The following is a 24,420-nucleotide window of genomic DNA, read 5'->3' as shown; positions in this document are numbered from 1 at the left end:
TCTAAACGAAGTATTCTGTAGTTTACTGTTCTTATTTTAAAAGTAGAATCTTCGGTAATCGTAAGTATGCACACCACAAGCTTTTCCAACACAGAAAAATGGTTCCATCAACAACGCACACGGAGTTACTTCAGCACCGAAATAGTTATTGTAATAACACAGAACTGGAGTCGAACTAACACCAAAAACCAATCTGGTGGCTTGACCTTGAATTTTAACAAGGGAGTGTTGAATTAACACCAAAGCGGTGTTACTTATGCGGCTTTGACCTTGAATTATGACACAGATTGTGTGTTGAAATAATAAGAAAGCGATGTTGAAATAACACAGGATTGTGTTATATTAATACTTGACATGGTGTAATATTAACACAAAACAATTAACACACTACACACTGTATTACTTTATTCGTGTTCGTGCAACACCGCCACAAGTAACACTCAACACTTTACCCCCACACTACCGACCCTGACATGGTGTCGAATCAACACCGAAAATACTAACACAGATCCGAATTTAACACCGGTTGTGTGTAAAAAAACGTAACACATCGCCTGTGTTAAACGCAAACACCGCGTTCTCTGTGTTGAATTAACACCGCATAGTGGTAATCACGCTGGAACCACTGCCCTGCGTTAAATTTGAGTTGAATTGACACAACCATTTTTTACTGTGTATGCATGGGTGTGTGTGTTTACTGTCTGGGTATAACAAACGGTTCTGCGAACTCAAAATATTTTAGCAACCGGTTCTAGCGAACCGACTGAATAACACCACTGCACGTATCTGATATTCAAACCGAAGCTTATGCAGACCACGAGTCGCTCGTGCAGCAAATTATATTTTTCTTTCGCTTATCATTTCTGTGCAACAGTAAAATAAAATCCAGTCTATGCATGCTTTCTTTTAAAATGGGCCAGTAAAGTACGCCACGACCTAACCACAAATTGTGAAATTATACGGGTTGAAGTTAATGTTACTAAAGGTAAGAAAGTGTTACTTGGTTTTTACTGTAAGCCACACAAAAACTCATCCTTGCAGAAATTCTGTATTAGCAGCCCTCTCTTTAGGTAATGAGTGATCTTAATTTGTCCATTGATTGGATATCAGCCGATATAGGGATCGGTAAGTGTGGAAATGATGACTGGTTTTTGGATACATTTATTCATGGTCTGTCCTTACGTCAATATAATATGTTCAATACCCGCGGGGATAGTAGCCTAGATTATGTTGTATCCTCTCTAAATGAAATTGACATAACTCCACGTATGAACTATTTTGTGTTGACCATGACTCATTGGATATTACATTTTGTCCCAACATACGAACTTCTAACAGAAATTCTTGTACTATGAAACATGTTAATAGACTGTGGCTCCATGGGATATCTGCCGTGCCTTATATCTTTTTCCATGCTGTTTGTTGGAAAATGGTACCATCGATGATGATACATCGTTCCTTACTGATACCTTTGTAATTGCTGTCGGACACTTTGTTCCTCAAAAACCACAAAAGTCATCTAAGTTCCCTTGTTGGTTTGTTGCTGAGATTCGGTCTGCTCTGAAAAAGAAGAAGCTCGTGTGGTCACTCTTGAAACAACATCCAAACCAGTTAACTTACAATAGTTTCCCGCAAAGTCGTTGATACGCCAAGTTCCTACTTAGAAAAAAAAAATACAATAGTTACAGGTTACATCTCCAACATTGCAACTTTGTTTTGTTCGAGACCTAACAGTTTCTGGTCTCTCATTAATTCAAGGAGAAATAAAACTAGTATACCCAAGAACGTCAACTATGTTGGGAGCGCTGTTACTGGAGAACACAGATCTGAATCATTCAATGACTATTTTTACAGAAATTTCTCCAACCAGATGGTATCAAATCATCTTTCTGCTCTTGAAGCTGTATGTTCGCATTCCCTATCCTCGACTCCTACTACGCCCGGTGAAACCAAGTCACCCGACTATTGTGCTCTTGGGCCCGACAATATTTATACAATCATCTTTCGCAATATAGCCGCGTCAATTGCTTATCCTGTGGCTATTTTTTATTTAATAGATGTTTTACAGAAGGCTATTTTCCCCGACTTTGGAAATAGGCTAACATTATTCCAATCTATAAAGCTGGCACTAAACTGAGGTATGTTCCTATAAACCCATTTCTCTTGTCCCTCCGTTGTAAATTCTTTGCGAGAAAATCATTAAGAGTCTTCATCCCGGCGAAATTAAAATACCGCTAATTTTACAGTAATTATGTGATATCTTCAAATAGATAAAAGATAATCGAAATGTGGAACAAGAGCGCCCTAGACAATATTATTTTACATGAGAAAGCGTTATCGCGACTCACTTATCTGCTTTCAATTTCGAGCTATTTTGAAAATCGGCATTTATTTTCGCGTTTCTAAACAGTTGAAAACAAAAAGCCACTAGGTTACTTGTGAGAACGGTGCCTCACGCAAAATAATATTGTCTAGGGCGCTCTTGTTCCATATTTCAATTATCTTTTATCTATTTGAAGATATCACATAATTACTGTAAAATTAGCGGTATTTTAATTTCGCCGGGATGAAGACTCTTAAGGACAGATTTTATAAGTTCACAGCCCCTTATTTGAACATTGCACAGCATGGGTTCCTGCAACAAAAATCATGCCTCACCAACCTATCAGAATTTCTTATGCTATAAACTGTATTTCAGAAACGTCTCAACTACATGTAATATACTTAGATTTCTCCAAAGCTTTCGACAAAATTGACACATATCTGTTTCTATAGAAGCTATCCAACAGATTTAATCTTCATGACAAATTCCTGTCTTTACTAAAGGATTATTTTACTGATCGTATGCAACGTGTTGTTATGCCAGATGCATCATCTAAATTTATCCCAATTCTTTCTGGAGTTCCCCAGGGTAGTGCTCTAGGACCACTGCTATTTCTTCTTTACATGGATGATCTCCCTTTCTCCTTGTCTTTACAATCTACGAACATTCTTCTCTTTGCTGATGGTTGTAAAATTTTTCATAAAACCTCTACCATATATGATGCCCTACGAGTTCAACAAGTTCTTACTAAATTTTCTGACTGATGTTAGACTTGCAATTTAAAGCTAAACCCTCAAAAATGTTGTACTCTTAGTATTTCTTTGAAGAAAAATAAAATTTATCATATATTTTCTATCAGAGAGAAAATAACAAGATCTTGTTAAATAATTCTATCTTGTTATTTTTCTCTGTGATTCTATTAATAACAATCCTATCAAAAGAGTCGCGACCATACAGATCTGGGAGTGTTAATTGATGAGAAACTAACATTTGTTGATCACATCACTTTTACTGTTAAGAGTCCTATGAGAATACTGGGTATTCTTTACAGATTTACTGAAATTCGAAACCTCAAATCACTCAGTATTTTTTTCAAAGCTTTTGTATCTCCTAAAGTTGAATATTGCTAATCGATGTGGAATATGGCATGTGCTTCAAATTTTTTCCCGTTTCGATTCTGTCATTAAGTTTTTTCTTGCCATTGTCAAACAAAAAAGTTCCTTCAGTGCGTAGTCTTAGGGACCGTCCACATATTATGTAACGCGGCAAAGGGGGGAGGGGGTTGGGCCTTGCGTTACGAAATGTAGCAAGGGGAAGAAGGGGGTTACGCCTTTGTTACGTAACGCACTTTTTGCTATAATTTTTATTTTCAGGTTTATACGTAATTTTTATATAAATAATTTTATTTAGTTCTTTTTTTTATAAATAAATATTTCTGTTGTTTTGGGAAATTGCAAACATGTATCTTATATAAATTAAATCATGGAGAAGGGATTCGAAGACGCTACTAGACACCAGCATAACTGGTGACGAACTCTGCGTGTATTACAATACAATAAAATTTACGGCACACGCTTTTCTGGAGTCAGTTATTAGTGATCTTAACCACAGCTTGAAAATGCCCTCGCCTTTCAACTCGTATCGCTATTTCTGAAAATATTATTTAATACTTTTGATTTGAATAATTACCCACTCTAAGGGGTTTCGCATGTGAAACAGAAGAAACTCTTTTTCGTGAAGTAATATTTTCTGTGACGGAAAGATCCACGATTTGCAAAGCAAAATAAAATATTAAAAACCCAATTAATCTCTTACTGATTTTTTTATTTGAATATTTCTGGAGAAATCGAGTTTATTCGCATTCTGGGGCTAATTTAGAACAAGAAGAATTTGAAAAGGGGAGTCTATAGTAGTTCAAAGAAGATGCTCGAAAACTTATCACAAACGAGATGTCCCTACTTCTTCACGTGTGCAGCGGCTTTGAATCTGTGGTCGACGAGGAAGAGAACTTCTTTGCATCGCCGACACTGACGAAATATACGAAGTATCCTGGATCCCGGGAAAATATAAGGTCGATGTCAGTTCTTAGGATCCTGTTTCACTTGCATCTTCCGGCAAGATTTCCATCTTGTTACCTTCCACTTTGCCTTTGTGACTTAAAAAGATGGGTGCGATTTTCTTGGGAAAACGACAGTAGACCCCTATGCAATTTCGAAGAATTAAAACTGGTTAATTAAACAACCTTATGGGGTTAAAATATTATTACGGAACTGTCATTTTTTAATACTTTGATTTGTTGGCGAAAGAACCCTAGAAATATATTCAGAATACAAGCTTTATGTAGTAAAAAGACACTTAAAGACCCATGGACAACTATAGTTGCCCTCTTGTTACGAGGTGTTCAGTCCCGGAGACAACTTTAGTTGCCGTGCACCCATCAAGGCCAGCTCCCGCACTTCAGCACGCAGTTGACGAAAGAAGCCAACAGCTTCATACAGCTAGCCCCTTCTGTTTACTTTTCACTAATATTTATCACCTTCATGCCTACAGGTCACGTACTGCGTAGATTTATATGAAATGCTGTGTCAAATGTATATACCCCAAAAAGATATGAGTACTCAGACGAAAAAAAAACAAAACATGTAGTTATTTTTTTCTCCTGTTTTATAAGCCAGTGGAAGTGTGTGTGGTTGTTTCGACATCCTTCTTGTAATTTGCTTAGGCTTCACTTCCTCTTTTTAGTTAAGGTTCTGGCGATGAATACCACCGCAACAAGGCGTGGTTCTTATGATAGTGGCGTATTTTCACCCGGAGAAATTACGGAAATAATAGATGATAGCGACTCCGATGCTTTTGAAACGGACGATGAATCTAATGTTTAGACATTGCTACAATAGTAGAATAACTAGAATCTTCCGACAGTGACACGAAAACAACACTCGATGCTGTTCTTAGCACTAGTTCTCAACCATCGCGACGCGCTTCTAAACGTCCTCGCACCTAACATGTCACCAAAAGGGACAGGAGGGGGCGGAGTGACATATTGTGATATGTAGTGTATATTTAAACTTATTTATATTTAGTTGTTTGGTCGTTTGCAATTTACACGAAATTATCGGACAATATATCTTTCGATTGGATTTCCAACATACAAAAAATATTCCTTAAAGTTTGCAACACTGTGTATTCAACGTTAACAATGCTAAGTGCATTACTATTTTTCTGTTATATTAGTACATTTTTATTCGATTGAATCTGAAAGTTTCATTCACTTTAAAAGGGTAGTTTCTGAGTAACAAAATTTTAAAAATACATTTAAAATGGCCGGGATCCAAGCGTTTCTACATTTAAATCCCCTCCGGGTCTTTAAGTGTTAAAAATAACTCCAAAAATAAGCAAAATTGGCGAAAAAACATAAATCAAGAAAGTGTTACGTAACAAAAGGAGAGTGGTTCGGCGTTGCGTTACGAAGTGTGACTAGTGATGGGCAGTGGGAATATTCCCGGTGGGAAGGAATTTAAAAAATGGGAATATTCCCGGGTTTTTTCCCTGGCCTATAAATTCCCGGGAAGGAATTTATTTCCATTTCTCTACTTTATCTTCCAAATTATAAGAACCATATGACTAATTACTTTATTTTAATATATTATGATTTACTTCTAGGTTTTAAAGAATTTGGAGGTTAAAAAATTTAAAATTATTTGACGGTACTTTATGTAACTAATAATATTAGTTTTTAAGTTCCATTTCCATTTGCACTAAAAAGTAAGGTAATATTTTAGTATTGGGAGGCCAAAACTAGCAAAAAGTAGGATGATTTACGGAAGAAATGAGTTGATAGTGATGTTCAAGTAGTCAAGAAAGTATCGAACACAATTTTTTTAGGGGTAGGGGATTTATACAAAACGGAAAGGTAAGTGGAAGTTATTTATATGAGAAAAGAAAGTGAATTGTTGGTAACGAAGATAGAAAGCAACGTGCCATGCGGGGCTCTAACCCGCCTTCATTCGCTAACGCTCGCTCTGCAATGCTGTCTGAATTTAATGTTGGTAACGTAATTTAACGTATGAAACCATAAAACAACCGCATCGGAATAGAATATCGCAAAAAAGTAGGTGCAAAAGCTGGCCTCCAATGCTAAAGAACAGCCAAAATTAGCAAAGTACTAATTTACAAATGATGAAAAGGAACCATTTTGTAAAGTAATTTAAAATTATGTAGAAATAGAGATGAAGTACTATTAATAAACCCTGAACCACCATTAGTAATAGACGTCGGTCTGTCTCCTCTCTCTCCGACTCGAATTTCTGAAGAGTTACTCGGACTTCTCTCATATGTGAATTAACGAATGGAATTTCGAGAAATAGGTAGAATGAAAGGTCGTGTATGGCAATGTTGCATGCTAAAATATAAAGATAAGTAAGTATATTGAAAATTTTATGAACATAAATCTGTATGCGCAAATGTTGATAAATTGGTGAGACATGTATCTTCTAGCATTTAACCAATCTAATTAGTTTATAACATTTATAAATTTAATGTGTTTATAATATCAGTAATAGAGTCAAGTTGAGCAAATCCACTTACATATAAATTTAAACTGTTTAGTGGTTTTAAAGTATTAGGTCTTACTATATAATTTTTTCACACATATTTAATTGATAGAACATATTGTAAATAAATATACATTTATGCGTACTCTCTAATAATAAAGTGTTAATAAAGTAACATAGTACCGTTCAGAATATACATTTTAAAGAATCCTCTGTGGACAACAGTAATAATATGCTGTGATCCAAAAATTAATGCAACTTTCAAATCATACAGAATGCAATTTTCTATCTGATTGTACATAAATTCCCGGATAAATTCCCATTTTGGGAATCTTCCCGGGAATATTCCCGAAAAATATCTTCCCGGGAATATTCCCGAAAAATATCTTCCCGGGAATTTACCCATCACTAAGTGTGACATGGGGGAGGGAGGGGGTAAAAATTGGTCAAAAATAGCGTTACGTAATATGTGGACAGTCCCTTAATAAAACAGACCTCCTGAACGAACTCAATATTCAGACTCCACTGACTTGATGTAAGGTGGCGGACTTGCTGTTTCTCAATAAAATTATCAATGGGAAAATTAACTCAGAATTGTTGGTCTCCGTTCTAAATTTTCGCGTACCTTCTCGCCTTATCCGTAGTCATACGTTACATATATAACACCCAGTAGGCTGGCATCATTGCATAATAGTTTATTGTCAGATTTTCATATTTTGACTGAAAATCATTTTGAAAACAAGTTAAAGACTGTAAATATGATACATATTCTTTGTGTATATATAAATATATCTCTTGTATTTTTTTTCTTTCTTCTTTGTTATTACTTATAGCCCTATATAGTGTAAAATGGACATTTTTCTGTGTCTGAAACATTTGTAAATAAATAAATTTCACATCGTAAATGATTTCATATCAAGGAAGCCAGAGTTATCAAATTACCATTATTATTGTTTGCACTTCGTAAAGAACGAGTTTCGATACAAGAGAAAACAATAAAGGAAATCGTTGTGACAAGGACAGCATTGTTTTTCTAACACGAGTAAGCAAAATGTACACTCTCGCTTTGTAAGTAGAAAGAATAAATGAATATGCCGTACTGAACTATTGCTGAACTCTCAGTAAAAGAATATATTATTTATTTATATTAACAAGCACAAAATACGTAGATACTTTGTGCTCTCCAAAAAACCTAAAGCCACTGACCACGGGGTCAGTAAATATACAGGGTGTCCATGCCCATTGACGGCACTTGATCTTGTGTTCAATAAATAAAATACTGAATAGCATGTGTTTGTTTCGAAGAATCGCAGTTATACCTGAGCTACACTTTGGTAGGCTTAATGTTTCCGAATAAGTGTGCATCAACTTTTAATACTATACTACTTGGCTGATATATTTTCTTCATGAACGTGACTTTACTGGAAAATCTTTTGCAAATGTAGCAAGCGAGTTATGCTGCCATCTCTTGAGCGCAGTTTATTACTAGAGATTGCTTATTTAAACAATTTCCAATAAATTCACTTCATTTAATATTGATTTGCGAATTTTGACAGTAGCATTAATATTGGATTCAGAAAAATAAAGTTGAATACATTTGTAACATACGAAATTGTAACAGTCCAAGTGGAAACGGGGGCTGACTGAGATGTAAAAGGAAAAAGTCCTTCGCATTAGAATGTTTCAATATAGAAACATGAGCTTTACAAAGGCAAATAACCTAGAAGTATGGCCACCCACAGGGGGGAAGAGGGGGGCAAGTAAGGGTATTTGTCCCCCTCCTGGATTCCCAAAAGGTGTACTCTTCCAGATATTACGTGGCAAAACATAGTAATTTGCTTACTCACATACTATAGTACTTATACAGGGTGTTTCAAAACAACATCAACAACGTTTGGGAGGAGATTCCTGACACTAAGATAAGACAAAAAGAGACTAACCTGGGAGCACAAATGCCTCCTTTCGGAGTTGTAGCCTGCCGAAAACATGAAAAAAATGAAACTTAAAGGTCCATAGCTCCAAAACTATGCGCCCTACCGTAATCGGGTCCAGACTTTACTTAGGAACTAACATATACGCTATCCAAAAGTACACGTTTCAGAATCCTAAGGTACTCATGGAACAATTTTTATAGAGGGAGTTTGGCTAAGAGCATATAATTTGAAGTATTCACTAACTACCTCTATAAAATTTGTTGCAGAAATACCGCAGGATTCTGAAATTTGGATATTTGGATATACCACATACTAGTTCCTAGATTAAATCTTGATCCGACTACGGTAGATTCCATAGTTTTGGAGCTATTGATCTTTAAAGTTCATTTTTTTCATGCTTTTGGCAGTCTATAACACTGAAAGGAACCATCTGTGCTCGCAGGTTGGTCTATACTTTTTGTCTTATCTTTGTGTCAGGAATACTCTCAAACGTTGTAGGTGTTGTTTTCAAAAACCCTGTATATTAAGCAGTAAATTATTGTACTATGATTTATTTATCTAGCGTAATTAAAAAGGATATGTGCGTAAATAAACGCTGTTTTTATATAATGTATTATGTGCAAGAGTTCATCAAAGTGTGTGTATTTACAACTGCTCTTAGGTGTCGATCATTTGTTCCCTTCTTGGAATCGGGTTTTTGTCTCCCTTTGGAAAATATACTGGGGGCGTCACTGCCTGTAGGAGATGATATACCGAATACATAAGTATGATGTATTGAATAACGAGACACTATATCAGATAGTTTGATATGCAATAGGAAGAGCGCCAAGTGAACTTTGAGGTAGACAAACACCGTGTGCGTGGGTTTCCTCGGCGTTCTCCCGTTTCCTTCCACTGTATTCATTCCACCATTTCATTCATTTCTCATCATGACCGTCTCCTTTCAAGCCAACACGGCATTAATTGTGGGACGTAAAACAAAGATTTCATTTTTTAAATAGGAAGATCACGGGTTTCATTTCCAGTTTAATCTTTCAGAAGTCACTTGTCTGAGCTTACAATAGTCATGTATCTTTTTCCTTCAATAGTTAATACTTAATTTTAGATTACAGAATAAGTTTTCAATTTTTTTTATTATATAGATAAATATCTGCAACACTAACTAACTAACTCTATGGCCTATGGAACCCGGAGGTTCAGTGCCGCGTTCACAAAAGCTCTCCACTGACTTCTATCCTTCGCTAATTGGATCCAGTTTCTACTTTGTATTCCTATCTCTGCGAGATCCATCTTAATATTATCCTCCCATCTGCGCCTAGGCCTTCCTAATGGTCGTTTTCCTATGGGTCTACCAGTCAAGACTTTGAAAGCGTTTCTACTTTCTTCCATTCTAGCTACATGACCTGCCCACCTAAGCCTCCTAGACTTGACGACCCTAACAATGTTGGGTAAACCGTATAAACTATGTAGTTCCTCGTTATGAAGCTTCCGCCATTCCCCATTCTCGTTCCTCTTGGGTCCGAATATTCTTCTCAGGATCCTGTTCTCAAATACTTTCAGTCTATGTTCTTCCCTCAGAGTAAGCGACCATGTTTCGCAACCATACAGAACAACAGGCATGATTATCGTTTTATATATTTTAAGCTTCAAATTCCTCGACAGAATTCGCGACGACAAGAGATTTTGAACCGAATAGTAACACGAATTCCCTGCTTTTAGTCGACATTTAATTTCTTCGTGAATATGATTTTCGTCTGTTAATATTGATCCTAAATATTTGAAAGTATCCACTTTATCAAAAGTATTATTTAATATTTTAACGCCTCCACAATTTGCCGTATTACGGTCCCGACGCACTTCCATGTATTTAGTTTTCTCTGCATTTACTTCTAAACCCATGTCCCTGCAAGCGTTTAATAATATCTCTGCATTTATTTCTACTGTTCTCCTATCATCCCCTATTAAATTTACATCATCAGCATATGCCATAACCTGGTGAATGCCGTTCAACTCTAGGCCCTGGTTGCTATCTTTGATTTTCCTTATGGCGTATTCCAGCACAAAGTTAAATAATAATGGCGACAACGCATCTCCTTGTTTCAGGCCATTTTCGACGTGGAAGCTCGTGGACAAAAATTTTCCTACCCGGACTTTACTTTGGGATTCACTTAAACATATCTTAATTAATCTAATTAATATCTGCAACACAGTTTCCATAATATATATTTTTTTTAATTGAATACTATTTTACATGATAATTCTTTACACAATAAATAACACTAATCAGCATTCTCTCACTTTTTTCTGTTGTTTTAAATGAAAAGGTGTATCGGAATTGATTTTTCCCCGCAGATTCTGAAATTGACCTGCAGAATTCTGTATCACGTTTTCACACAACTCACGTAAATATGATTTTCTTAAAATAAAAAGTTTGAAAGGTGTTTTATTACACAATACTAACACCTATCTATCCACTCAACTAGAACATTCTATGCATTTCAAAGATATGTTCAAAAACTTTATTTTTTTCTGGAAGAAGAACAGTACAAGTGTCATGAATGGTCTGTCTGCAAATTTCAAGGTGATTGGAATTTCGCTCGTCCAACAAGTGAGCTCCACCAAATGTGATGCTTTCTGTGTGAATAGGACTTCAGAGCAAGGGTGCAACAGTGGGTTCTGTTACGTAATGGGTACACCCGGACGTCGGTAAACGTCGACAGTCTTCACCATTGTTTGGTATATGGGTTATCAGGGCGCCTTGCGTCGTGCAGGAGTCGGCGCCCAGTGTTAAAATAGTTGACATGGGGGGGGGGCAATAGCGAACGAATTCACTATATGAGAGGCTCCAACTTAATATAAGGTGGGAGTTTACTTAGAACTACAGTGGTCCGGAATCTTCCACCAGCCTAGCAACTCACGGAACTGGTTATCAGCCACATTGCAGGCTCAATCGTCCCATAATCCTAGATCTAAGGTCCAGGAATCGCTACTGGGGGTACGTCGCATATATATTCGCACTCCTATTCTTTACTTATGTTGCTATGACTTTTCTATCCTATAGTAGATTTTAGTTTCAATATTCCGTCAAGATAATTTTCTACAACACAAAATTATAATTCCCCACCACGTAATTATACTTTCTAGAGCTATATTCAGAATTAGAAGAAGTTATCAATTTGGAGTCGCTTGGAATTACTTCGAACACCAATTTCTGACATTGAAAGTTTATTACAAGATTTTTAAAGTCCTTTACATAAAATTCACAACGCTAAATAAAAAGATTAAACATTTTCAATTTGATTTGCTTACTCGAATTCTTGTTAAAGTGTGATAAATTTGCATTAATGAATTAGCGTAAATTCTTTTACAATTAGCTATCTAATACAAATGAAAGTTAAGTTCAGTAACACTTTGTCTCGTTATATTTTAAGTTCTGATTACTAAAAGTGTAATGATATCATATGACAAAGAAAACCGTAACTTGTATAAAATCGAGAATTAAAAATTTCAAAGTTCCGAATAGCAATAACATAGTGGAAGTGTATCCATCTTGTTCAAAATTTACAAGTCCAATTTGAAGTTATCTTGTATGAATGCAAGTAAGCCGAGAATCAGCCTCGCTCTAACTCGATCCATTGCCGGCAATTGCTCCAGATTCTAAGTCCATATGTTTAGGGCTTGTCGCTGCTGCTTGCGAATGTTCATCGGAGCTCGACAATACTACATGGCGGAAAGCAAAGCTAGGCATGGACCGAGGGTTTCGATGGAACGTCTCCACTGTCTGCTGCCGCGAGTAAGAAAATTACATCTTTTTATCACACGAGCGATACTTTCCACGTGATGCACTCCACAAAATTCGTAGCTAGACTTAACATTAAGTGCTGTCAGTAGTAAGCGTCCCACTTGGTCTCACTTTGGACTTTGACCCCGACATTTGTGACGTCATAGGTCAAAGGTCAATTACCTTGGCCCGGAGTCAATGACCTAGGGGTACTTAGGACCACTCCCTTTAGGTTTTGGTAGTGGTACCTTGGCCCACCCCCTAAATTTTGGCAAAGGTACATAGGACCACCACCCTTAAATTTTGGAAATTGCCAAATCTAAAAATTGCGTATGGTAGCCTAGGACAATAGTATGTACCTTATTAGTATTGGGGATCCACCTCGTTCACTTTCATGGGTAAAAAATTGCCAAAAAATTAAATTTCGGGGGGTTTTGACCTAATTTTTCCCCTTTGATGAAGTTTAATTACCCTATATGGTGATATAGACATATACAGGGGTCCATTCCCTTTCATAAGACATGGGTATATCCATGCATCCCTTTAAATTTTTGGGAGGGATACCTTGGCCCCCCACCCTAAATTTTGGAAATTTCCAACTGTAAACATTTAATATAGTACTATAGGACCATAATATGTATTAGTATAAATTTGGGTGGTCCACCTCGTTCCCTTTTAAGGATGCAAAATTGCCAAAATATAAACGTAAGCAATACGTTGTACCACGTGCTTTGTTTTGGCTCATTTTATCCCCTTTGATGTCCTATTACCTTATACGGTTATATGGTCATGTATAGGGATTCATTTCCTATCACAAGACACAGGTACACTGGTGCACCCCTTTAAATTTTTGGGAGGGGTATATTGACCCACCCCTTCAAATTTGGAAATTTATCAATTTAAGCATTCGGTATTATAGCACAGGACCTTAATATGTATCATGATAAATTTGGGTGGTTCACCTCGTTCCCTCTCATGTGTGAAAAATTGCCCAAATATAACCATAAGCAATATGTTGTACCACGTGTTTGGTTTTTGGCCCAATTTATTCCCTTTGATGAAGTCCTATTACCTTATATGGTTATATGGTCATGTATAGGGGTCAATTTCCTATCATAAGACATGGGTACATTGATACACCCATTTAAAAATTTGGGAGGGGTATCTTGGCTCATCCACTTAATTTTAGAAATTGTTCAATATAAGCATTTGGTATCACAGTACAGAACCTCAATATGGATGGTCCACCTTGGTCCCTTTCAGGGATAAAGAACTACCCAAAAATCAAATTTGGGAGGTTATTGACTCAATTAATTCCCTTTGATAAGGATTTAGCACGTTATATGGGTATGTACAGAGGTTTATTACATTTATATGTTTATGTTCCGTTTTAAATTTGGGAATTATCAAATAACAAAATTCGGTAAACGTTTTCTAGGACCTATTGTAAATGTTAGTATCCCTCTTATGCCCAAATATTCAAATTTTAAAGGTTACATTATCTTTTTTGCTACGGCTTTATTATTGAATGAGTATTACTTTTTCATAAGACACAGGTGTATTTGTGTACCAATCTTAAATTTTGGGAGGGGTACATTTCTTATTGTTAAACGTGAAGAAAGAGCACAACCCTTTAACCGGGACGACGAACAAAAAAAAGAAGCTTGGTGTTGCATTGACACACAAGTAACACGCTAAACTGGTAGTCATTTTGTGTTGTTTCAACACCTCATTTTTTGCTCTGCAGGGATGCAAATAAGCAACGAAATTTTACTAGCCCACATCCCATAATAGAAATCATTTACTTACCTTCGGCATATTAAATATTCTCCCGCACGGATGAACCACTCGCCGTGGGCAAGTGGTTATTTGCATCCCTGTAATAAAGTAACATTGACTAAAATGCCATACTGCGTTATTCGTAGGGATGGGCACAAGCGAGTTCGAGCGAATTTTCTTTGAAAATCGACTCGACTAGAATCTTTGAGCTCGACCCGAGAACTCGGCTGGAAAAATTTCCTTCAACTCGACTCGAATTCGGGTCGACTTTTGTGTCGAGTCGAGCAAAATTCTGTGTGTAGTTTCGAGTACTCTCTTCAAGGATCCCACCTAGACAATATAATATCAATAATACTACTACTACAGCAACTTATTATTATTATTATTATTATTATTATTAATATTAATAATAATAATAATAATAATAATAACACTGTGTATAAACATGAAATATAGGTTGTTTGTATCTGAATAGAAAAAACTAGTTGATTGCCAACCTCAGTAATCGTGAAATCTAGGAGTCAAGGACATTGTTCACGAGCTTCTAAATTTGCGTTGAGGGTCTAGGTTGAGAATTCGGGCTCAGTCAAACATTATTAAAAGGTATAGGGCGTTGGCCAAATATCTTGAAAACTGGTCTGCCCGGGTTTAGAATTGTCAACGACTCGAGCAGCTCGGCTCACAGCTTACTCGCTATCGAGCCGAACTGAGAAGTGGGCCGAGTCAACAGCTCACCCAACCGAGCCGGCTAGAGCCGATGGTTCACCCAAAGCGAGCCTGCTCGAGCCATCGGCTCAGTTGAACCGAGCCGAACTGAGCTCGTTATAAAAATCTCCTGTCGTCTCGTTATCAAGACGATATGAGATGAGAGCAATGTCCCCTCTCTTGAGCAACACAAAGTACACACTACTTCTTACATTTCTCAAGGCTTTCGCTTTCCAGTGTAATCAGGCCATGATTTCAAAATGAGTTAAAACGTACTGAACGAACGAGCCATTTATCAAGCTGGACTCGACTCGAAATTCGCCTGCCCATCCCTATTCGTTAGAAAAAATGTCTGCTTATTATTATTCTGCTAAACTAATTATATAATAATAACAAAATTGTTATGCAAAACTAAAAATACAAAATATAGAGAAGTATTACTCTACAACTAATAAAATGACAACATATAAACTGGGGGTGATTCAAAACTTGCCAGTAACTCCAGAATCGATGCATACTTTTTAATGCTAGTTATTCCAAAGTATTCTTTCAAATGTTCGAACGGTAAAATATTTTCGTTCTCCGTCTTTATGAAAACAACATCAATCAAAGTAAAACGGACTACCGGTACCATTACACTCGTAGTTCACTCCCTGAATGTATAGGTTTAGAGCTGTCAAAATCTATGACAAAATCTTTCAGGTGCTTGCAATCAGTACACGTGATTTCCCTAAGGCTGTCCTCATCTTCCAAAAACAACAAGTGGCATTATGGTCTTACCTGTTTCTCTGTGTGGTCGGTGACTTTTGGTCACTGATATACGTAGTTCATGCTCTATCAACGCCACCTGGATACAAGGCCTTACAGCTCCAAAATGACATCATCATCAGAAGGCCACAGAATCTTAAGGAAAACACAAGTTCTAGCCACATTATAATGAATTTTACAATCATTTTGTTCGTATTTTCGCAAATTCGCGTAGAAATGACTACTTGTAGGATAAAAATAAGCTAGTATTGTCACAAAAATAAAAAAATATGACTTGCGAAAGAATACAAAATTTTAATATATTGTTAAGAACATTAAATAGATCAAATGTACCAATTTTCAGCTACACACAATTATTTTTAACATTATTACGTAAAGTACCTGGCCTACAAATGCTCACATAATTGTCGCGTGATTGGCGGGCAATAGTGGAGCGCGCGTCACTTAAAAGCACGTAACTCAGTAACTATTAGTCGTATATGCACCACAAACATACCTATGGGGAGCGCGGTGGCTCAGTGGTAGACGGTTCATCTCTGGTGCTTGGGGTCCCGGGTTCGATCCCAGCCCCCGCCAAGTGAACTTTGTGGTGGACAAACACCGTGCTCGTGGATTTTCTCGGGGTTCGCCCGTTTCCTCCCACATTCTTCATTCCACCATTTCACTCATCTCTCATCATCACCGTCTCCTTTAGCCTAACCGGCATGACCGTGGTACGTAAAACTTAAAGATTTCATTTAATTTCATTTCAAACATACCTATGGAAAGATGAAAGTGTGGTGAAACTTTTTTTTTCTCCGGTAGTTCTACGATATCTGCGATAGCAAAACGCCCATAACCAAGCAAAAAAAAAAAAAAAAAAAACGAGTTCGTATCATTTCGACTTTTCAGGGGTTCAATCGTCTCGTGCGGCCCTGGATGGTATGTAATTAAAACAATATGTATCTTGGACTGTAGCCCTATTTTTTATCTTTCAATTGGGACTTATTTTAGCTTTGTGGGTTTAGCCGTTTGTATGTAATCGCCATTCCAATGATAACATCTGCTTTTCCAGCACTTCATACTTTAACCGCCTGGAATTCCAGAAAGCGACCACGGGATATTAGGGGACTTTTGATATGTTGTTCAGGACATCCAATAGAACAAATCTGCCAATTTTCAGCTTTACACTATTTTTCGCACAGTTTGGCCCAAATTTTGTTTAAAATGACTGGGCTAAAAGGACTTTTCACGTTGTACAAACAAATATGCTGATCATGTTTTTCAATCAGCATAATAATAACATCCCAACTCCAACTCATTTTTCTTTTCTGCAATTCAATTTCCCACATAAAACAAAGAGCATGGATATTTGGCACAAAATCTTTCGCTTCCTTTTAACACACCACGGCGCACCGGTGACCTGTTAGCTCTCCCATGTAAGCAAACTTGATCCGAATTGAGTCAGATCGTTTGATCGTCCTTTGATCGCGTATGATCGCCAACAATTATCGTTTGATCGCCACGCGTATTAACGTAATACAAGTAATTATGTAGAGGAGGTAACAGGTTAACCTGTTAGCCCTCCCATGTAAGCAAATTTGATCCGAATTGAGTCAGATCGTTTGATCGTCCTTTTTGATCGCGTTTGATCGCCAACAATTATCGTTTGATCGCCATGCGTATTAACGTAACAAAATTGGCAGATGGCATTGGCTCTATACGTTGGTGAAGAAAACATCATTTCCGCTTCCTGTTAGCTAGCTGGTTACAAACAAACAAACCAGCTTTAAGCGGGTTATTATAAAGAAGTTTACGTGGTACTCGCTTCTGAAAATGATTGGTTTCGCTTTTGGATATAACCATAAAGCTTAAGAGATGCATGCAATTCTTTTTCGCTTTCTCAAGAGTGAAATTGGAAATATTGTGCTAAATAATATATTGAAAAGAAACAATAACAAAGCCACACTGTACAACAAGCGATATTAGGCGAACAGATATATCTCAATCTTTTTGAAGGGCGCTTTCTCTCCTTGCATATTCTGCCAGAAAAAAGTTAAAATGCATATATTTTTTCCTTTAACCGAAAACACCCTTGCTCTCTGTTTCTTTGTTGGTTGGTTTGTGACATTTTAAGGCTAATTTCGCTGTTTAATATATATTAACACTCAGAACACTGTAATATCGTTTCTTAGTAATCTAATAACTGAATCACACGTTTAAAGATATACTATAATCTTCGAACAGTGCCTGCTTCAGCATGAAGTGTGGTACTCGCCTGCTTTCGCTCTTTCCGAGCCTCACCAGCTCGGAACATGTATGTATATGTAAACATGTATGGTAACATGTATGTGTAAAAATTTGAAACTCTTGGTGCAATTGAGATTTGCAGGCAATGGATGATTTTAAAATTGGTAAATCGGCGTTAATGTAAGACAACCGCAATTTAAGTAAGCACAAGCTAACCTAACCGTACCTTACTGCATACGAAGATTGGTAAGAGTATAGAACAGGTAATATAGTAAAGTTTAAACCGGACTTGTTAATTTGTCTCGTTTTGTTTGACATAAACTTTAATTGTTCCATCCAATCGATCTACGCTAAGTGCGCACGAAGAATACGGGATCATTTTTTTCTCAAATTTAGTCTAGAATTTACGTCTAATCTACAAAACTAGATCCGTGAAAGAAAATTATTTATGTAGAGGGAGAACATAGAAACAGCGTTCAAAAGTGTCATAATTACTAAGAAATAGAAATGCAAATCCACTTGTAATGATTACTAGCCCAGGCTGATGTGTGCTTTTCGTATGTCTTTTTCATTTCCACGTATACCCAACTTCACTGATCCGCCTGCTCCCTACAGAGACATCCTTTCATGCGCTCGAGCTTTAAACTGCCCTAAATTATCATAGATATATTGTTACGTGAAGTGACCACCCAGCGTAAGCTGGTAGGTATGTGTTTTTCTTATGAGTTTCAATGTATGGGTATGCTGGTATGTTACAAATCTGTACGTCGATACTGGCAGACGCGAGGAAAATAATTCAGATAACATTAGGACATTAGATAGGATAGAGAATTATACCTTTTAAATAATTATTTGTGTTGACGCCTTTTAACTTTACCAGTGCCAAGCAGGGAATGGACACCCGCTAACAAAAGAATGAAGAATTAGAAAATTATTTCCACGAAGAGATGTTAAATTTCTGAAATCAAATTTTCGTAATTGTATGTTTTAAAATGTATTGGTTATTCTAGCGCTGTACTCCTTTGCTCCGAATAACTGATCACTAATTTTTTTAAAAAAAATCATTTTTTTTTTCATATTAAACATTTTCACTCAAGCTAAACAAACAATATGACAAAAGTATATAGCATAATAATTTTCAATAATTTTAAGTGAACTCAATTTAAAATTATTATTAAGGGGCGTTCATGTACACCTTGTCTCAAAAAGGTTGAGCGCATTCTTTATTGCTATTTCAAGGCAAATTTTTTCTAAGTCCAACTTCGGGTATCTTCGGGAAAAAGTAAACTAGATTCGAGCTTCCAAGTCCACCTTTGCATCCGGGAAAAATTTTGAAGATGTGTTTTTCATCTTTTAAATATAAGAAGATTTCTTACCAAGTGTAGAAAAAAAGCAACATTGACTGAAATACTAAATGATACAATATTTCGAACCTTTGTATTAATGTCAGCACATGCTTGTTTGTCATTTAGATCTCCATACGTAATGGAACATTTAGATACGTAAACGAATCTTTCCATATGTAAAATAATGCTGAAAGTCAAGACATAGAACATAAATCTCGCCTGAGTACTAAAATAAAAGTCAAAGTAAAACAAAAACAGCGTTTGCAGTGGATATGAATATCATAATTTCTAGAGAGCTGTTATACACCGCTAGAATCATTTTCCGAAGAGTGCTCAGCGATAAGCCCTTGGATTTCAAATCGTAAGGTTGTGAGTTCGCTTCCCATCTGAGTCAATGCTTCTTTTTATGAAATTCTATTTTCCGCAATGCATGAAAAATTATATAAAATAATTACATTAAAATACATCAGTTGTGTATATATAACATATAATCATTGCAGAACATAGTGCTTATTATGTTTAAAATATAACATCTGATATAGGTATTCACAGTACTTTGGTATTCTATATGTGAATGTTAAATAAAAATTAAGAAAATAATATCATATCAATAAATAGGTTATATATTGTATTTATTTGCAGCTATTTGTCATACGGAGGTTACTTCTCAATTTTCTCATTACAGCAAGTGATTTACGCTTTCTGAAAGGTAAAGAGACTATGCGGGTATAAACAGAAATTATTATACAAACTCGAATCTTGGTTAGACACAAAACTCACGAACTCCAAAACCATGTAAACAGGAAATCTACGAACACGAAGTCATGTTTAAGAGACTTATTTATACTTAAGAAAGAAGGCAGAATAGGATTTTTTTTCTAAAGGATTTCAGTTGAATAATCTGCAATTTTTTTGTATATGGATATGGTCTCTCTCTCTCCGCCTCTTATATATATATATATATAGTGTGTGTATGTTCCATCATGCAAACACTTCCTATATATAGTGCTTACAGTCTAAAAAAGAATACTTTCGGGGTAAGCTATTGGGAGTTGGAGGGGGATATATATATAAAGCAAAACCGATCGATATTAGTGTCGAATCCATAGTTCTCGTTGTTGCAGATATTAATAAGTACAACTTCGATAGCGTTAAAGTCCAAACTCAACTCCCATCGTAAAGTTCCTTTGTGGTTAAGCCTGTAGCTTACACGCTTTCGGCGTGGGAGACCCAGGTTTGGCCCCCAGCGAGAGCTCATGTACTTCGGATTCTACGTTAAATAGTAGGTCTACGTCTCATATAGCCTCACTGCTGAACGGGACGTTAAATTCAAAATCAACTCAATCGATTCAAATCCCATCGTCATTACGGGCGATAAAGGATGAAAAATAAAATGTCTCAAGTGACTGAGGTTAGTGTCAAATCCATAGTTTGGGTTCGTCAAGCTACTACAATCGCAATGGCATTTAATGTCACGTTTTTGTATGACCGACTGTCACCTGGATTTTGAATTTACAGGGGCAACACCAAAAGCGTTGTTCACACAGCTCTAAATATTTTAATGTATATATAAGTGTATATTCCAGCGAAACTCCGGAATGTCTGGAGCAACTTTTACCTAACGTGGGAGACATATTACTTTCATTCTAAGAAAAAAAATATTGTGGAAGTCAGATACTCCAAAGAACGGAAGTTGGAAGGAGTGACATGTAAAATTGTGTAAAACGACTGATCGTAGAGTGTTATCCATAGTTTTCTGGTTCTTTGTGATGAATACACCGTGTAGTTAGGCACTAAATGGCGTTATATCCAAATTCATCCCCATCTTCACAGGATGAGAGGCTCGCAGATATGATTAATAAAATGTAAAAACTTACTTAAATATTTGTCGAATTCATAGTTTTCTGAGGCCGCGAAAGCGTTTCTAATGACTTTGGAATGTAGTTTGTACCCACTTCAAGATGGCTTTTTAATCGTATGAATTTCTCACCTTAAGAGGAAATTACCGTCTCAACTAGTATATGTATCAAGCCAGCCTTCGCAATCGAGAAAAAATTTTGTAGATGTATGTTTCGTCTTTTAAATGATATACTATATGTTTAAATCAGAGACTGAGTGGGTCGGTGGGTCAAATTGGTCAAGATTTGTGAGTGGGTCAGTGGATTGTGGGTCAGCAAGACAAGATCCACCGCGAAAAGCCACTCACCGTGACTCACACTGGCACATTGACCCACCGACCCATTCTGCTCAGTGCCTTGTAGATAGCATTTTCTGAACACTGGTAAGTTTGTCTACGTTTTACTTCCAAGACCTCCATGTTTCTTTTTTCATTTGGTTCTAATGAAAAAAGAATTGAGGCTCTTTGGGAAATGAAATGAAATCTTTCAGTTTTACGTCCCACGGTTATGTCAGTTAGGCTAAAGGAGACGGTGATGAGAAGTGAATGAAATGGTGGAATGTGAAAGTGGGAGGAAACGGGAGAAGCGCAAGGAAACCCCCGAGCACGGTGTTTCCCCACCACAAAGTCCGCCCAGCTCGAGCTGGGATCGAACCAGGGACCCCAAGCACCTGAGGTGAACGCTCTACCACTGAGCCAGCACGGTGCCTCTTCTCTTCAGTACCATTTTAACCAGAGATTGTGTGGGTCAATGAAAATTTGATCCACGACTCACTATCACCCACCATCCAAATGACCCATTGAACCAGTCTGACCCATCACCCATCGTGACCAACTCTGACCCATCACTCATCGTGACCCACTCTGATCCACCACCAACTATGAACCACTCTGAACCATTGTGACCAACTCCGACCCACCAAAACCCATCGTCATCAACTCCTACTCATGATCCACGTCCTCCTTTCCATTGTCTAAAGAGGTTACACTTGTAATAAAACAAGACTGAAATTATCACTTATCGGAGTTAGAATCGTAAAGTGTTTCTCATCTTCCGAATTAAGATTAATTTAAATTTATCATATATAATTATTTCTTTGTTGGTTTACAGATACATTTCAGTATTAAATAGGATGAAATTTGAAAGTCTCAAATCACGATAAAGTAGACCAACGTAAAAAAAGAAAAACTAGTTTTCCATATAATTAAGCATGTCATACTTATTTAAAAATGCCCATGTAATTAAGCTTGGAATATAAATTTTATGATCATTTTTCTCTCAATTTATGGCTTGATTGCCTTATGCTCTGAACGCTCCTTATATTAAACACCAGCTTTAGGAATTATTATGATGGAAAGCAGTGGGTATAAAATGCGAAGAGCTGTAGTTTTCATTTCTCAATTTGTTTCTCAACTAATATCAATCGTTTTCGATTATTTTTACAAATCAACCTACTACCAATTTCCAATATATAAAATGACCCCCCGCTCATAAAAGAAAATTTTAAAAAATGCCAGGACAAGTTCTGTTTATCTTTAATAAAGAGTTATATACTGAATTTCAGCTCTCTATGTTAAACGGCTTGTGAAATACTCAATTTTTCGCAAAAAGTCGTACCCCTTCCCACCTATGGATATGTATTAGGGTGTGTCGAAAAAACGTTTTTCTCGAAATCTTGTTACCCTTACTTGCCATTTTTGGCCAAATGTGGTTAATAAAACGCCCAAAAATTTCAAATCGATACCTCAATGTTTTGAGGTACCGCCATTGGCTTCAAAATTTTTTTTTATAAAAATGATCAAATCGTAGATTTTTTAAGGCACGAAACATTATGACTTTATACTATGTTCCACTTTCGTAGTAATAATTGTTCTCCAGACTGTCGGAATATACTGTAAAAAGATTTCAAGACTCTACTTCAATTTTTCGAGCTGTCGGCATCTCTCTGAACTGTGGGGGAAAAGTCAATTATCTTGTGTATTAATGTATATTTGTAAAAGAATTTCGCAAAAACATTTAAACATGTTAGTGATTTTTTTGTCAAGTATCAAACACAATGGAGTCCAAAATCAATAAAATGAAAAGTATTCCAGTTTTTATACATTTGGAAAACGTATAATATTTTAAAAGTTGCAGAAAACTCTCTAAGATGCAACATTGTAGTTCCTGCAACACCTAACTAATTTCCAAATAAACTTATTACATTGGAAATAACCCAGAACTCACCACGATGAAGGTGGCTGCAGTTCGAGTTCCGTCCTCAATCCCACTCTTGGACTTATCTTTAATTTTGTTGTTTCAAATTATATTACTGGTTCTCAAATGATGTCTTAATGTTTACATTCAGTTACTCATTTTTAATTTTCATTCTGATTTCTTTGTGAACTGTCGTAATCGCTCTCGAGATTTTGAATTTGTCAAAATAAGTTCATGGTGAGCGTCTGCACCCCACACAGAATCAGCCTCTTCTGTCACTAATTTTATCATGCACTCTACTGATTGAGTGGCAAGGAAAACTTGTTACTTATTCACTTGCAACAGTGGCAATTTTTATGTTATGTTGCAGCTCATCTTTGCTTAGGTGTTGCGTTAGTAGTGGTCCGTCAAGACACACTCAGACCAGTTTATCATATCAATGTAGGTTTCCGCGTCTAATTTGATCTCAGGAACTTTGAATACTCTCAAACTGATAGATAAAAATAATGTTCTTGTTTTCAAAATTCTTCTCCAACCGAGCTTTTTTATGTTCATATCTGTGTTCAATATCATTAACCGAAGTAAATTCTGGAGATAACTAAACCATGCATTTCGTATTATCACTGGATCTATGATTGATTTAGTATTTGAATGCATAGATCTAGAAAATAACATAAGTTTCCAAAAATGTTTAGCTCCTAGTGTGCAAGATGGTTCACTTTTAATATAGAACCATACAGAAGCATAAATATTCACTACCTAGAAAACCATAATCTTGAGCTCTTTTGACTGATTTTCCGTTCCGATGTAAAAGCAAGCGCAAAATTTCATTAGCAGTTGTCACCCACCTCGCCTGATGTAGATTTACTTGGTCCTCGTTTAATGTTTGTTCAACTTGTTTTAAATGT

The 24,420-nt window shown here is 36.5% G+C and overlaps 1 long non-coding RNA gene across 1 annotated transcript in view; it reads right to left on the bottom strand.

Annotated features, from left to right (window-relative positions):
* LOC145684195 (uncharacterized) overlaps nucleotides 1–24,420 on the bottom strand; it is a 189,093-nt gene that overhangs the window by 139,990 nt on the left and 24,683 nt on the right. The window contains exon 2 of the long non-coding RNA XR_014131252.1: nucleotides 14,401–14,468. This is a non-coding gene — a long non-coding RNA (uncharacterized LOC145684195). The remainder of the gene's footprint in view (nucleotides 1–14,400; nucleotides 14,469–24,420) is intronic.

This window comes from Thermobia domestica, chromosome 4 (genome assembly GCF_964235325.1).
Source record: "Thermobia domestica chromosome 4, izTheDome1.hap1.1, whole genome shotgun sequence".
NCBI classification, from domain to species: domain Eukaryota; kingdom Metazoa; phylum Arthropoda; class Insecta; order Zygentoma; family Lepismatidae; genus Thermobia; species Thermobia domestica.
The sequence above is the reverse complement of the archived record's forward strand: the minus strand, read 5'-3'. Positions and strand labels throughout refer to the sequence as shown.